The 17,134-nt window shown below is 37.4% G+C and overlaps 1 non-coding gene across 1 annotated transcript; it reads right to left on the bottom strand.

The window, feature by feature from the left end:
* Positions 1-6,883: 6,883 nt before the first annotated feature.
* LOC141715988 (small nucleolar RNA R71) lies at positions 6,884-6,990 on the bottom strand. Its single transcript, XR_012572725.1, has one exon. It is a non-coding gene; the product is annotated as a small nucleolar RNA R71 (small nucleolar RNA).
* Between the last annotated feature and the right edge of the window lie 10,144 nt (positions 6,991-17,134).

Raw genomic sequence — 17,134 nt, 5'->3', positions numbered from 1 at the left:
CCAGAATATTACAAATTGTTATTAATGAACTTAAAATTTATCTCGTTGCTTTCTCAAAATTTTATTTCGCGAGTATTTTAACTTATTTCTGGTCATTACTAATTGTGTACAGTTACTTTTGAGAATTATACTGCATTCTTCAACTAATCACATCAATTCCTCCATCCTTGACGATACACATTCAATTTCATTAACTAATCTATTTATCTTTTAATAACCATGCATGGTTTTCATTATTATCGTCATAATCTGGTGGAAACTCAATCGCCAGATCATTATTCCTTAAAAGATTTCACAGTCGATTAACCATTCCTACATCTCCCCTTTTTGTTCCCGTATCGAACTTTCGTCGTTGACCCGCTTATGGGTATTAAATTTGCCATCATTCATTTACTTAAGTTAGAGAACTTCACAATCTCTTGAAGAACACGTTCGAGATTTAGCTGCAATTAAGATTTCTTCGATCTTGAATCTTTATGACAAATATCTTCTCGCGACGAAGGGATGCTTCATGTATCAGTTGCTTATCTGAGTTAGTGTTTAGAATTCCCTTGATCTTAGATTGTCGTCCCGACACTCATTCACTTTTTCTGATGCAAACAACCTTACTTCCTTATTTTATAACTAAATTATTTGTTACGGTCCGCTAACCATTCATTTCACGTCGAAATCTTCTGATTTGAAGTGCATCACGTTAATGTAATCTACCATATTGATGAGATCCTCGTAACACGAACAACTGTCTAATTTGATATCTTTGCCACGACCGCTTCTCGGTGTATCCATTCTTCATTGCTTGCAAATGTCTACCATTTATTGGCTTGCAATCATATCTATATTCGATATGTAATTCTACCTGTTACACGGGACTATTCCATTTCTTTTGAAATCGTCAGAGAACGGACTTTACGCAAGAAAAGAGTTTGTGAATATGATTTTGATTGAAAAACTGGATGAGGAATAACAATGGACAAATCAATCAGGAGAATCTATAAATCAATAAGTTGAAGGAAGAAGAATGAGTGAAGAATGAGACAACCATATTCGTACTCAAGATGGCCATTCTTTTGTACTATATGGCATACAACACATGATTAGGTGGCGTCCCACCAGACTCTTCTTCATTTTGACAAAGCGTCACTTCACAAAATTATTTGTCTCAATCAGGAAGCAATATTTTAAGAAGAGAAATAATTTAGAAGAAATACAATAAATTTTCTTTCGTTTCCGCCTCATATAGTTTATCAATAAAAGAAGCCCATATATATTTAAGAATCAAGAAGAACATACGCTATCGTATTAGAGGAAAGAATGTCAGTGTTGGTCACCGTCCCCGCTTCACTTAAGTATACCTTTAGAGATCATTCGAACACATATTCACAGTTCAAGTCACATCATCACTTCAGAATGCCGTTTGAAAATGCCTTTAAATTAAATACCTTTATGATTCGATCATAATCGTGTCCTTACAAAATTTATAATCAATACTTCCGATTTCGTCTATGCCAAGTAGAATAATCATCAATTACGCAACGCCTCAACTTCGTCGATAGAAATACAATCCTTCACCAATCATCTGGAAGATTCTTTCATTTCTTCAATCATCCTCCATCCGTTCGAATCACGAATCTTAACAAATTTTAATAATTTCATAAATTGGGTAAATAATATTTTAACATGTTGATTCAATTATTGATATTATTAAATAAAATTTACTTTCGTCTTTCACGGAAAACTTTAAACTTTCTTCCTGCTAGTGGGTCTACTTAGTCCTTCAAACTAACAACACTGAGTCTAGATCCATTATCCTTTTAGGTCATTTTCTGTTCGTAATAACAAGAACTTAAGTAGTAATTCGACAACCAAATTGTGAAACTCATTTTATGCAAAGATTTTCTAAAAGTTGATTAAGAAAATCTTTTTCGAATTCTCATTTTAAAGTTTTGGAAATCAAATATTTGGTCGTCATTACTATATAAGTTACTTGCTATTTTTATGATCCGCTAATGAATTATCTAATTAAAAGAATGCCCATATAAGGGTCTCTCCCCTTTGGTACATCTTCTATTTTTTCCTTGGATTCCATTCGCATTTATTAGTCAACAAAACTTCATTTACCGTTGTATACCATTTTATTTGTAACTCTAACCCAATGCTGACGTCTGGTACTATCTTTGACATTCTTATCATCGTCCTTGACGTTATGCTTACAACCACGCAGGCGATTCAACGTTCGGTCTATAGATAGGGTCGCACCTTCTTGTTAGTCTTACATATATCTAGTAAGGTAAATATCATTCCTTGCGTAGATCCTGATAAGTGATAAGAATCTTCTCGCAACGGTGATGCCTTCAAAATGTGCAACGTTGGTTCTTCATCAGCTTCCATCAACTGGTTGCCTTTGGCGTGAAGTTTGTTCAACTACCTAATTCTAAGTTAAATCATACTAAAACTCACATAGCCTCTCTTACACGGAGTTCTCACAAGACTCAATTGTATTTTTCTTTAAAACCACATGAAAAATAGGGTAACATACCCAGTCTCCTTCGATCTGTCGATTCCTCGTTACTATATGTTCTGAGAACTCAATATATCTATAGCGTTGCTATATTCGCCTTACATTTTTCTCAACAATCCTATCTTACCAACTGCATATCGGATCTACTAACCCTAATTCGCACTCAACTCAACTTAACATGAGTATGCCTAGGGTCTTTCCTCTCTTGTACGGCCAACCACTCATATCTTATCCTGACCTATTCTTATTTCAGTGACCAATAACCTGTAGCTCTGATGCCAACTTATAACAACCCAAATCCGGGGTCAAGATTTGGTGTCACGAAACAATCTTTACATAAAATAAAATAATATTCAATTAACCCCTTCAAGTCGGATCGTTTACAGGTTATGGTATGAAACAAGAATCTAACCTTCTACAATTCACAGCAATTACCATACCAGTGTAAATACCATTATGCTAATGCTCTTGTCTCATTTTCCTAACATCTTCGTCCTCTCGCAGCGGAGATCTCTCTAACTTCTACTATCTATCAAAAGCTATTCACTTTTATCATTATCTGCTTTTGGAAGAAATAAGAATTACAAAGCAAGAGTGAGCCAAAAATGCCGAGCAAGTATATAATTTGAGTTTCAAATATTAATAACAAAGGAAAATTTCCGAACAAAAGCTTTAGATAGTTTTAAACAATTCTATTCATTTGAGTGAGTTGAGCGAATAAACGTTGGTCGTCACCAGCCTTTAATTATAAATCCAAAAGTGACAAGCGATTCCCCGATTCATCTCCTGAATCAGGGTTTTGTCCGGTTTTGGAATCATAAACTTTTCGAGAGAGAATGTCGTTAATGGCGATCAACAACAAATTAGACCGGACACTAGTTCGCACCTATATCCTGCTAATCAGCCAGGATACAGTACAGATCTATACCTACATGTATGGATCTAGTCGGGTACCCGGGCTCTACGGCCCATCTCAAGGATTCGGTTATATCCCGGTTCTTAGGATTAAGAACATTTAATCCCACACATTAATATTCAGCCCGTAGAGTATTTTGATGTCAAATCATTTTGAATTCAAAACATCCCAATTCAGGGTTCGCAAATAACCCGAAAGAATGGTTAGTTTAGCAAGAGAGCAATCGAATTATAGGAACAATAATGAAAAGAACATGCATAATAAGAGTAATTACAGCGAAATATAAAACATTTAACTCTTCTAAACTTTGAATAGGAACGAAGAAATATTTGCAGTATTTTAAAAGAAAGTTCAGGAATACTTGCCTCAATAAGCTTTAATCGCTATTACTAGTTGAATTTGGTTCAACTTGAACGTTCGGCTTTATCGTCAAACTACTATCCCATTTTGGATATGATCCCAACCCTCAGGCCCTTCGATTGGAACTTCGTTGATCTCGATGTCTAATCACTAGATCATTCCTAGTTCGATGTCGATATTCGGGTTTTCCGTCTAGGATCTACAGGGTTGAAATACCCTAATTCAAATAATCGCTTAAGCTTAACATCAAATCGCTATCACTTCTACCCATATGATTTTATATCCCGTCTCATATTTATAGGTATTATTGAAATACACATAGCAATTATGGTCCATATCTTTGAAACTCAGTTCGGTGTTCACTTTCGGAAAGTACGTATACTCATCGTTTTGAAAAACAGGGTAATTAATTATTTTTAAATTATCTTGTCTCAACCGCAATTAAATTTATATAATATAATTATATATAGTTATTCGATGTTTCTGATAATTGCGGGTTACGCTCCCGTATTTTCAGATTCAATTTCCCAAAAATCGGGCAACATCTCCTTTGTTTATCGGCCTACCCGTCGAAATCAACTCAACGTCAATCACAACAACAACGCAACATCAAGCAATTCATAAATCCATTTATCAATCCCATCCACCGATATGAATTCACTTTATTAATTATTATTATTCATTTTTGTTTCGGACTTTATTTTATAACTAATTTTATTTATTTATAGTTTGGGACTCATAATTAATCATCATTGTCCACTGTCGGCTCGCCGAGGCTCATCGCTGACGGCGGTAATATTATTAATGCCCGATATTATTCAAGTGTCCAAATAAATTCTACAGATTTAAAATATTCTCGAAATTAATTCCAATAATTTCAGGAATTTATTCGAAACTTTTATTAAAATAATTCAAACAAATAAAATAAAATAAATATTCATTCGAAATTTTCAACAAAATTTCTGAATAATTAAATCAACATCACGCAAACAAACACAGCATCACAGGCAACGGAACACGACCACACGGAAACTGGCAACCACGCGCCACTGATAAGTGGATTTTATATCCACTTGGAACGCTTTATTACAAGCTTAAATTGGTGTTTTGGACTCAAGTTGTTGGTATTTTGATGTGTTTTTGTGTTATTGTATTTCAGGTATCAGTTAAAGGAAGAAATGAGCTTTTAAAGGAAATATGATAAAAAGTGATCAGAATTGGAAGCCAAGTCCATTGTCAAGTTGTAGAGAATCTCGTTAGCTTCGCGTGGGCAGTTGAATCGCCTAATTCTGACGAGTAGAACTCAAGTTGTGGCCAAAACAAGATTCATCAGATTTTTTCCAGACAGGCTGCAGGCGCCCGCCTGCTGGAGGAGGCGCCCGCCTGCTGGAGGAGGCGCCCGCCTGCTGGAGGAGGCGCCCTCCTGGTGTACCGCGAGGCCGCGCGCATTAGCGTGCGGCCGAGTTCGCTGATTTTGCTAAAAAAGTTTTTTTTTAGTGGAATTTAACGATATTAAGGGTCCGGGTCCAATATGGGCGTATATATACTTAAAAAAAAGGGTTTTCATTATCCGGGAAGATTGGGATACCAAGGAGAAGACCTAGAAACACAAAACAACTCCGAAAAAGAAGATCTTATTTTTAACTTGTGATTCTTTGAATTAGTTGTAACTTTGGATGCTCGTTTTCGTTCTTGTTGAACCTAGATCTCGTTTATTCATACTTTACTTATTATTCAGTTTATTAAGACCTTGTTTTATACCATGCTTTCATTGAAACCCATGGTGATGATGAGTTTAATTATGGGCTAATCGTTATCCTGGGATTCTAGTGGATTTACTTATGAATTTCAATAGTTAGTTGTTTTGATCTCTTGGTGTGTGGTGATTGTATGATATCCTGGTATTGGTTGTGCTTATTTGTCTTATGTGCGTAGCTAACATATAAGATAGCGTGTTAATCTCTATTGGAGCGACAGTGAATATAGAGGTTTAGAACTTGCCATGCTAGCATAGGTTCATGTATTGTATGCATGATTAGTGGGTAACTCTAACTATTTTACTTGCCCTATGTAATCAAGATAGATAACTTGTGCTTAAACCGTTATGTTGTCAAATTCTATAGACATATAGGGTCTCAATATATTGGTGCCTATTCAGCTTGTATCTCTTTTTTGGATGTCTGGTAGAATGGTACTCGTACAACGAAAGTTGGCGTTTATCAGTTTCGTGTTATCTGATTAGTGTCATCACCATCACATGCTAAGGTTAAGAACAATAAGGCTATTTAATGAAGTATCTAATGAAGTTAGAATCCCATGTTTGTCATATATAGTAATTCAACCTTAATTCTCTTAGTTATAATTGTTAGTTTAATCTCTTAGTTTAGTAAAAACTCAATTTGTTATTTATCTTAGCATTGAGCGATAACCATACATTGTTGCATAGATGCATAAATTGAACTTAACCTAAACTAGTCTCTGTGGGAACGAATCTTATTTATATCTTATACTACTTGCGAACGCGTATACTTGCGTGTAATTTAGCGTGTATTTTCGCCCTAACAAGTTTTGGTGCCGTTGCCGAGGACTCGTTGTTAATTTTTAGTTTATGTGCTTATCATCAGTGGTCATTAAAGTTGACTGACTTGGACTCTTTTACTCTCATGGTTTATTTGTTTGTGTTTCAGGTACTCATTACAATGGGAGATCCAGCAGCACGAATGAAAGCCTTGATGGATTTTTCTCAACCCAAGATCAATAACTTTTAATCTAGCATTGTCCGGCCAGCTATCACAGCTAATACCTTTGAGATCAAGCCTGGCATAATTCAATGGGTACAAAATTCAGTCTAATTTGGGGGTTCTCCAACGGAAGATCCCAATATGCACATTAGGGATTTCATTGAGATCTGCGACACCTTCAAGTTTAATGGTGTTTCTGAAGATGCTGTGAAGCTGAGACTGTTTCCATTCTCTCTAAGGGACAAGGCTAAGAGCTGATTACACTCTCTACCAACTGGTTCAATTACTACTTGGGAAGATCTTGCTCAAAAGTTTCTTACTAAATTCTTCCCTATGGCGAAGACAGCTGCACTCAGGAATGCCATTACTCAATTTGCGCAGCAAACGGAAGAATCGCTATGTGAAGCTTGGGAGCACTACAAGGAGATGCTTAGGAAGTGTCCTCATCATGGAATGCCTGATTGGATGATCATCACTTGTTTTTAGAATGGGTTGGGAGCACAGTCCAGACCAATGCTTGATGCAACATCAGGCGGAGCATTATGGGCAAAGAACTATGAGGAAGCTTATGATCTAATTGAACTGATGGCTGCTAATGAATATCAGTATCTAACCCAGAGATGTCCACAGGGCAAGGTAGCAGGAGCTCTTGAAGTGGATACAGCTACGGCTATCACTGCTCAACTAAAGGCATTGTCTATGAAGATCGATTCTCTGGCTAACTATGGTGTTAAGCAGATAATTAGTGTTTATGAGCTATGTGCAGGTCCGCATGTGATGGAGCAATGCGCTATATCTATTGACTCAGCTCAGTTTGTGAGCAACTTTCAGAGATCGCAGCAACCAGTTCTAGACACTTATTATCCTGACAACTGGAATCATCCTAACTTCAGATGGAGCAACAATCAGAATGCGATGCAACAGCCGTTCCAAAAGTTTGGAGCAAAAAAATTCAACCCTCCTGGTTTCAGCAACAATTTGCACCAAGACAACAACTCCAACTTCAACACCAAACTCATGATGCAGGTCTATCTTCGAATGCAAAATCTGAATTGGAGGAGTTGAGGCTTATGTGCAAAAACCAAGCTCTTATATGCCAAAGCCAGGCTATTTCTATCCAGAATCTGGAGAACCAAATAGGGCAAATTGCTAATACCTTATTGAATCGACCACCAGGAACGCTTCCTAGTGATACATAAATAAATCCAGGCAAGAGGGGAGTTGAAGAACAGGTGAACGCCATCACCTTAAGGTCTGGAAAGGTCATAAGCCCCCAAATACAGCAAGATGAAGAGCCTGAAAAACCTCAAGTTTCAGAAAATGCAGTTGTGGCTGAAGAAGAAGTGCAGAAGGAAGCAGAGGTGGAACCAAGGAAGACTACCGTTGAACACACTCCTCCTCAGGGTAATACAGGGGAGAAACAGATCTATCCTCCACCTCCTTTTCCTAAGAGGCTACAGAAGAAAAAACTGGATAAGCAGTTTGAGAAGTTTTTGGAGGTGTTCAAAAAACTTCATATTAACATACCTTTCGCTGAAGCTCTTGAACAGATGCCTAGCTATGCGAGGTTTATGAAAGGTATTCTCTCTCGGAAAGTGAAGCTCGATGACTTAGAGACCGTTGCTCTAATGGAGGAATGCAGTGATGTGCTACAACAGAAGTTGCCTCCGAAGCTTAAAGATCCTGGAAGCTTCACTATTCCTTGCACCATCGGAAACTTGTCGTTCGACAAGTGTTTATATGATTTAGGAGCTAGCATCAATCTGATGCCCTTATCTATCTTCAAGAAGCTTGGTCTGCCTGATCCAAAACCAACATACATGTCATTGCAACTAGCTGACCGTTCCATCGCTTATCCACGAGGTATAATGGAGGATGTCTTGGTCAAGGTGGATAAACTCATCTTCCCTGCTGACTTTATAATTCTTGATTTCGAGAAAGATAAGAATATTCCCATCTACAGGCCGAACTATGATCAATGTGCAAAAAGAAGAGCTTTCGATGAAGGTTCATGATCAAAAGGTCACTTTTAATGTGTTCAAGGAAATAAAGTTACCCACAGCTAAAGAGGCTTTAAAGTAGAGTGGGTGGACTCTGTAGTGAATTCGGTGCTTGAGCAATTGCCAAAGTCAGATACATTGGAGAGATCTTTAATAGGGGAATTAGTTATTGAAGATGAAGAAGAAGCAGAGCAATTGCAGGATTTGAATGCACCTCCGTAGAAGAGGAAGTTGGATATGCCATTCGATTCTTTTGGGTTAGCAGAGCTGAAAATTTCTCAGGAGGGTTTTGAACCATTTATTCAAGAAGCTCCCACACTTGAGCTCAACCGAATGCCAGATCACTTGAGTTATTCATTCTTAGGTGCACCACATGATAAGGGCTTGGGATATATTTTTGATGATGTAGAGAGTGGCCGGACGGATATTCCCGTGCCTATAGAGGGTTCTTCTCATGTGCAACGGTAGTTGATAGGACTGGTGTTGGTGATGCACAGTATAGAAGATTGACTAGGCGTATGGAGGCCATGCATGTCATCCACCAATATTTTGCTCAAAATTTGACACACGCTTTCGGTACTGTTGTCCGAGACACTGGTGGCGAGGTTGATTGGCCACTTGATCCTCCACCCGACGAGGGTGACTCTCCCGCTAACTAGGTATGCCTAAAATCCTTATTATTACCTTCAATGAGGATATTGAAAATTTTAAGTTTGGGGGTGATAATGTAAGGATTAGTAGTGTGTGTCCATATAGATTCATATAGATTCATATTGCATGTTTAGTTGTAGTTCATTCATATTTTTGCATGATTGTTCATTTAGGACATATTTGTTTATTTTTATGTGATTTCATATAGTTGCATTTGCATGCATATTTAGCATGATCCCTTAAGATGAACTATGATATTTGATAAGTTGATGTTGATTTGAGTCTAGTGACGACGAATAAAGGGATGTTTAAGTCCTAATGAATTGATTTGCATGCCAGAAACAAATATTTTCACAAAGTCTTATAGGGTTGCTTTTGATCTAGATCATGGTCATACTTGTTTGTTGTTGAGATTTAATCACTTGGTTATATTTAGAATTTGTGATATTCTCGTAATGACGTAAAAACACTGATTTTTTTTATCTGGAGAAAAACTTGGATTTCATTGCTAGTTGTTGTAATGCTAGGCGTCAAATGGCTAGTAGCCGGCTCATATTTTTATGAGTAGTCTAGGGTTTAATGAGATGGTGCGAAACGCACTCATTCAGAAATTATTGAAAAAAAAAAGAAAAAAAAAGAAAAAAAAGAAAAAAAGAAAAAAAATGTGTTATGCATAATTGATGAAGAGTGAGCTCTTTAATACTCGAGTTATAAAGTTCTAGGGGAATTTGTGCCTAGTGACCTAAGGCTTTTATAGTCTGGGATCTGCTAACCTAACGCTCGCTACATGGGTATTATTGCATAAGTCTTTTGTGGACCTCATTCATTGCACGATCAAATAAGCATCTTTGTTATGTGTTCAATAATAGTGTGAATCCTTGTATAACTCTAATAGAAAGAAGGTGTTGTGAGTCATAATATGTGTATTGTCTATTCTGTTTATAAACTTTTGATTATTTCGATGATAGATAAATTATGGTTATTGATCTAGTATCGAGAGATATCTGTTAAGCATTCCACACACGCACATTTCTGGTTTGTGAGTTGGTTTGTGGGATTTATTCGAGCTCTGTTTAAAGTCATTGCATTCTTAGAGGAATTGGCTTATTCATTTGGTTATGGTTATTCTGAGGGGATCGATTGCATTATCATTTAGTTGCATTCACGTAGTTGCATCAATGCATTAGGGTTGTTTTATAGTTTTGAGTCTATTTATGCTTGAGGACAAGCATCGATTAAAGTTTGGGGGTGTGATAATTAGATTTTATATCCACTTGGAACGCTTTATTACGAACTTAAATTGGTTTTTTGGACTCAAGTTGTTGGTATTTTGATGTATTTTTTATGTTATTGCATTTCACGTATTAGTTAAAGAAAGAAATGAGCTTTTAAAGGAAATATGATAAAACGTGATTAGAATTGGAAGTCAAGGCCATTGTCAAGTTGTAGAGAATCTCGTTAGCTTCGCGTGGGAAGTTGAATCGCCTAATTCTGACGAGTAGAACTCAAGTTATGGCCAAAGCAAGATTCATCCGATTTTTTCCAGACGGGTGTGCCGCGCGGCCGCGCGCTGATGCGTGGCTGAGTTCGCTGATTTCGCTGATTTCGCTGAAAAAGCCTTTTTTTAGTGGAATTTGATGATTTTAAGGTTCCATGTCCAATATGGACGTATATATACTTAAAAAAAGGGTTTTCATCATCCGGGAAGATTAGGATACCAAGGAGAAGACCTTGAAGCACAAAACAACTCCGAAAAAGAAGATCTTGTTTTCAACTTGTGATTCTTTGAATTAGTTGTAATTTTGGATGCTCATTTTCGTTCTTGTTGAACCTAGATTTCGTTTATTCATACTTTAATTATTATTCAGTTTATTAAGGCCTTGTTTTATACCATGCTTTCATTGGAACCCATGGTGACGATGAGTTCAATTATGGGCTAATCGTTATCATGGGATTCTAGCGGATTTACTTATGGATTTCAATAGTTAATTGTTTTGATCTCTTGGTGTGTGGTGATTGTATGATATCCTGGTATTGGTTGTACTTATTCGTCTTATGTGCGTAGCTAACATATAAGATAGCATGTTAATCTCTATTGGAGCGACAGTGAATATAGAGGTTTAGAACTTGCCATTCTAGCATAGGTTCATGTATTGTATGCATAATTAGTGGGTAACTCTAACCGTTTTACTTGCCCTATGTAATCAAGATAGATAACTTGTGCTTAAACCGTTATGTTGTCAAATTCTATAGACATATAGGGTCTCAATATAATTGGTGCCTATTCAGCTTCTATCTCTTTTGTGGATGTCAAGTAGAATGGTACTCGTACAACGAAAGTTGGCGTTTATCAGTTTTGTGTTATCTGATTAGTGTCATCACCATCACATGCTAAGGTTAAGAACAATAAGGATATTGAATGAAGTATTTAATGAAGTTAGAATCCCATATTTGTCATATATAGTAATTCAGCCTCAATTCTCTTAGTTATAATTATTAGTTTAATCTCTTAGTTTAGTAAAAACCCAATTTGTTATTAGTCTTAGTATTGAGCGATAATCATACATTGTTGCATATGTGCATAAATTGAACTTAATCTAAACCAGTCTCTGTAGGAACGAATCTGATTTATATCTTATACTACTTGCAACCGCGTATACTTGCGTGTAATTTAGCGCGTGTTTTCGTCCTAACAGCCACCGTCCTCACCGGAAAACGGTGAGGGGCGGAGATTATAGAGGAGAAAATAGGAGTACAGAACCAGCATAAACACATATACATGTATATACGGCTGCACAGGGAAACACATATATAAAGACTGAATATACGCGAAACACGAGACACGCGCCACCGCCGTTACCTCGCCGGAGAACCGGCGGCAACGGGGCGGCCTGGGGGCGGCCTGAAAAAAATGAAGGCAGCACTTACCAAGAATCATGGGTTTCAGATGGGGGAAAGAAGAAATCGAAAAAAACCATAAGCAAGAGAGATTAGAGAGAGACAGTCGAGAGAGATTTGGGAGAGAGAGAGAGAGAGTCGGTGGTGAGAGATGAGGAACCGGGTCGAAAAAGGGGGCAGGGGTGTGTTTTTATTTTTGTTTATTTGCTTTGTTTTGTTGTTTTGTTTTTGTTGTTTTTATTTTTTTATCTGATCTGTTCCGTATTTAGCGATATCATGATCTTATTTACGAATAGCGGTAACTCAAAATATCGTTTAAATAATTTTAAAATTTTATAAATATTCTGAAACAAATAAAATATCAATTTCGTACTTCTTTAAATATTTTTTTAGATACGTGATATGTCCGCAATTCATGGTTTAACGAATGAATTTGCGGGTGCATAAAAGCCAGAAAATTTCCGAAATAATTTTAAAATTCTTGAAATATTTTAAACTTAATAAAATAAAATTTTCATAAATTTTGAAGCATTCTGGAATAAATACTGATTTTACTATTAAAGGAAATCATAAAATCATTTAAAGATAAATAAATTAATAAAATATTGATTTCTAAATTTTATAAACCCCTAAAAATAATAAATAAAATTATAGAACAACAATAATAAATAATACAGCAACACATAGCTGACAAAACCATCACATATTTTATTTGTTTAATAATTTGATAATTATATTTACATATCAGATCCAAAAATTTGTTACTTAGTCGCTAAGTAACTATATAACGATAAAATTTTAATACAAGATTTGGATCAAAACAGGGCCTCTTATAAAACACTTTAAACAAAAATAAAGTAAAATTATCCCGTCTTTTGCGAATCCGGGTTTTATCGGTTTATAAAATGATTAGCGTATCGAAAATTTCACGCCGGGACTCGTAAGGATCAAACTGTACCCCGGATCGAAAAAGTCAAAACATGAAAAGTGTTCATAATTATCAGATTAGGTTAGGAAGGAGTTTTCGAGAGAGTTTTGGGTTGTAAAAATGTAAAAACGGTTAAAGTGGAACGATTTCTGATTCTAAAAAGTAATTTTATAATAACGTAAAATAATCATTATTGATTCTATAAATTCTCATAAAATCACATAACAATCCAAAAATTAACAGACAAATACCAAAACTATCTATATTTTATTCTGGATAATTAAAGATTAAAATATCCTAATTTTATCAGAAATAAACACCCAAATATTAATATCAATCATCAAATAATTTACCAAAATTCACATAATAATTATTTATTGCTAAAAGTAATTACATAATATTGCCCAGATGTTACATTGAGTGAAACGGTATAACAGGTATTAGTATGATTCGCGTTGTGGTTCGAGATTCTTATTTTGTGATATGATTTTAGATAACAGTGATGGCCGACTCTTTCATCCCAGTACCAGCTGACCACTCTGAGCCCTCAGTTGGAGGACCATCTTCAGATCCACGTCCTGTTGCTCCGACAGTGTTGGTTATTCTACCCCTAGCTGTGTTGCAGCTCGTACCACTGCAGGCCATTCCACCCTCGGGCATGAGGCCACCTATCAGAGGACCCCCACCTGCTGGTTCAGATTCTAATGGGCATTCAGTTGTGGGTGCCCCATTCCAGTCTACATTGCATCTTGTTCCTTATTACCGGTATGAGGCTCTTCTTCTGGAGCGTGATTCCCTGTTGGCACAGATTCGAGAGCTGTAGCATATAATCAGGACTACAGATGTTGATCGTAGTGTGAGGGAGCTTCGAGAGGAGATCCATGTGACACGCAGGATTCTTGAGGCCAGACTGCATGAAGCTACATTAGTCGGCCCTGATGTATTTATGGGATGGGCTAGGGAGGTGATGGAGGACCTTGAGAGGCTAGGCGGACCAGAGTTTCCTTGGAGTTAGAGACAGAGATACAGAGATGGAGATGCTGAGCAATGTTGTTGTGGTTGTTTATTATGTACAGTAGTGTATAGTATGTATCAGTAGACTTTTGGGTTGTATTATAGACTAGATTTGCTGACTAGTGAGTAGGTTTGTTGTACCCTTTTACTTCTGAAGCGTTTTTACCCTGTACTACCTAAAACTTTTGATCTATATATATCAGTACCTTTTCCTTTCCAGCATTGTCATTTACATTACTACACCTGTTTTACTTTACTTTACTTATTGCACCAGTTATACCTCTTGTGATACCATGTACCCTAACCCCTTAACTGTTTACATTCTATAAAGAAGCATGCAATTTACTTAGTTCAATTGCTACAACTGTTTTCAAAAAGAGATATTTTTGTTTTACAAAACTTTTCTTTTATGCAAAGAATTTGATTTAAAGGATAAATAAGTTGTTTCATTCTTTACTGAAAATTCATCCCAGAAGAAATAACCGTTCCAACACCCAGAATGAAGAAACCAACAACAACAACCAAGATAATACCAACCAGAATGCAAACCCAGGACCTGTAGACCCAGCAGTAGCCCAGATTCTTCAGATCTTGGCTCAACAAACAGTTCACCTGACTCAACAGCAACAAAGACAGACCAACCCCCAGGTAACTTTCAAAACTTTTCAGGCGGTGAATCCACCGAAATTCAAGGGTTCCTTCGATCCAATTAAAGCGAATGTTTGGTTAAAGGAAATAGAGAAGTCATTTTCCTTAGTCAAGGTAAAGGAAGAATATAAGGTTGAGTTTGTAAGTTATAATTTGAAGAATGAGGCCACCTACTGGTGGGAAACTGTGAAGACATTGGAAGGTACAGTTGCTATTACTTGGGAAAGGTTCAAATAATTATTTTTAGAAAAATATTTTTCCCCAATTTGTTCAGGACCAGATGGAGTTGAAGTTTTTGAAGCTAAAGCAAGGAAGTATGTCGGTAGCTGATTATGAAAGTAAGTTTGAGCAATTATCAAGATTTTATTGGGTTCCTAGCAATAAAACGCAGCGGATAAACGTAAATAAAACAAAATTTCAAAACCCAAAACCGGATCCATGTATAATTATGGGCAGATTATGGAGATAACGAATCATACCTTTCAAGAGCTTAACTTTCACGAACTCAACGGAGATCCTAGCTATCACGCTTTGTGTCTACCTCTCGGAGAAACACCTCTATGGTATCCACACGAGCACCTCCAAGAACGTCTCACGAACTTGACTACGGAATGGATGTACTAGCCTCCTTCTTGACGATTCGAATTGCCTCTGCCTCTCTTTGCTGCTAGGATTTTCTCAAAAACGTACAAGCCTCTTTAACCTATCATTATGTATTTATAATGGCTGATTAAAAAGGCCCATAACAGCAAAGCCCAACCCTAGTAGGTATTGGATTAAATAATAAAAATGAATTTCTATTATTTAATTAATAACTAAGTCATACTTAATTATTATGGGCAAAAAAATTCCTTTTAATTCGAATTTATATTATCTCAATTAAGTCTAACTTAATTATAATTGATAGGGATAAATAAGTCCTGATTTTATAATTAATGGGCTGCCAGGCCCAATAAGAAGATGTATGATATTCAGACCAGAAAGGTTAAGCCTGATGGACCAGATCAGGCCTGGTGGAATAAAAAAGGCCGAAAAGCCCTGATTATTAATTAATTTCGTAATTAATTAATAAGGGAAAAATCCGCTATTGAGAAGAGTCCCGATAAGGATATAAATCCTTATAGATTAGCCTCAAGGGGACCTAAAAGGATAAGGAATCAGCTTCCTACTTCCTAGGACTCCTAAGTCTATTCTAATTATGAGACTTGCCCACCAGGTCTCCTATACCATGTCCAATTCAAGGACTCCCAACATCTATATAAAGGGACTCACCCCATCAATCAGAACTACGTTTTTTGGCTTGATTCTCTAATTCACAGAGATACGTAGGCATCTCGTAAAGGCAGAATTAAGCTACGATACACGAGAGCAGCCATTAAAGGCCTTGAGCTCCCGAATCTTAGTAATAAATACAGCAAATAATAACCTTAGTTTTTTATCCATAACATTTGGCGCCGTCTGTGGGAAACACAACAACAACCATGGCGAGAACACGGAGAATAATTGGAGCTCTAGAGGAAGGAACACCAACCCAGGTGATTTCATCAACCGTGGAGGTTCCTCCCCATTCAACTTATGCATCTACTCAGGAGGAAGCCCAGACAGGGGCAACTCAACCCCAGCTACAAGGGACAACTCCCCCGATTCAAGGTACGAATCCTCAAGTTCAACAAATACATATACCTGTGAATTCTCGACCCTTCGGGTATGAATATTCAACTATTGTTACTACTAACCCCCCTTATGGGATGCCCCTTCACCCTGAGGTTGGAGGAAGCGGATATGCTGGGCGAAGCGAAGCACGAGGGCGGTCGCCCCCCTATATACGAGGTTTGGGTCCTATCCCTGAGGATCGGGAATTTTCTGGTCCATACACTGAGAGAGACTCCGAATCTTCGGATGATGAAGTGGCCCCGAGAAGGAGGCGTCCTGGAAAAGAGCCAATGGCCGATGGAAGGCAACGCCCCCAAAGCACCCCAGGGGTGAATCCCCAAGAAGTGCAGGAAAGGATCAGGGCTCATGAGGCTGAAATCCAAAGGCTGAGGCGTGATTTGGAGGCTCACCAGGCCACCAGACCCCACATACCTCCTAGGGGGAGAAATCCTCCTCCTATCATAGACCTGGATGGTCCGGCAAGAAGAAGGGCTGCTGTCCCAAGAACTGATCCAAGCAATCTCCTTCCCCTTGGAGATCCTGATGATCCAACTCCACCTTTCACAGAAGAAATAATGAATGCCCATATTTCAAGAAAATTCAAGATGCCCACTATCAAAGCCTATGATGGCACGGGTGACCCCGCTAATCATGTTAGGACATTCTCTAATGCACTGCTGCTGCAACCCGTGAATGATGCTATAAAGTGTCGGGCCTTCCCTCAAACCCTGTCGGGTATGGCTCAAAGATGGTACAGTCGCTTGCCCCCAAACTCTATTGGATCATTCAGAGAATTAATTCAGGCTT

This window comes from Apium graveolens, chromosome 3 (assembly GCF_009905375.1).
Source record: "Apium graveolens cultivar Ventura chromosome 3, ASM990537v1, whole genome shotgun sequence".
NCBI lineage: Eukaryota > Viridiplantae > Streptophyta > Magnoliopsida > Apiales > Apiaceae > Apium > Apium graveolens.
The sequence above is the reverse complement of the archived record's forward strand: the minus strand, read 5'-3'. Positions and strand labels throughout refer to the sequence as shown.